The sequence below is a fragment of the Limulus polyphemus genome, unplaced genomic scaffold, assembly GCF_000517525.1.
Source record: "Limulus polyphemus unplaced genomic scaffold, Limulus_polyphemus-2.1.2 Scaffold1383, whole genome shotgun sequence".
Lineage (NCBI taxonomy): Eukaryota > Metazoa > Arthropoda > Merostomata > Xiphosura > Limulidae > Limulus > Limulus polyphemus.
In genome coordinates this window covers 71,947-72,848 of record NW_013666993.1, presented here as the reverse complement: position 1 = coordinate 72,848, position 902 = coordinate 71,947, and positions in this window count along the sequence as shown.

Genomic DNA, 902 nt, shown 5'->3' with positions numbered 1-902 from the left:
AAATTATCTTAATCTAGATCACAATGAACAACAATCACTATAACACAATGGTGGTATTATTTTGGACGTACTACCTTTTTTATATGATGGGAATTTTCAGTTAATGATTTGAACACTAGGTGAGAATCCCAGGCATTGGCCCTTGATGTAGAGGCTGACTTCCTCGCAGAAGATAGAGGAGAATTCTTTTACCAATGGTATTCTAGTTGCCCTATTGATTTACCAACTTTTACTTTTCCAAGCAACATCATACAATACTTTAATGACAGAAGTCTCATTCCCTCTGGACGTCTAAGAAGATCTTTCATGGTTGCCGTTTTCACTTTATACTAATGCAGCGAGCGTGAGAAACCACAGTTTATTTGGAATTGTTAGTAAAATTGGATTTGTTCATCCTTGTTAATACACGCATTCTTCTTATATGTATTTACGTAATGCATGAGTATTGTGATAATTTATTATATAAATTTAAGTTCATATGTATAATGCGCATTTTCTGATGTACAAGTTACATTCGATGACGAGGAACCCTCTTTGAGACTAGTAATGTTTGGAGACGGCTTGAATGGGTAATGAAGAAAAATTTAATATAAGTTTAACATAACAGCAAATGTACAACGTTTCGACAAGGTTTTGTCATCATCAGGTACAAGTGGTTTACATTGAAACAGATAGATAGATAGATATATACAGTACAGAACAAAGAGGTCACATGACCGGATACTGTTGCAAGACTTAGAAGAGGTAAACATTACACTGCAGTTTACCTTTTTGTCCCTGAAGCCAGTTCAAGAGTTATCCACACTTGGACAAAACTAGGCACCCCAGGGTGTTGGTTTAGAGTAGGGTTGTTTTCAAATTCGGTGACGAGGAACCAACTTTGAGACTAATAATGGCTGGAG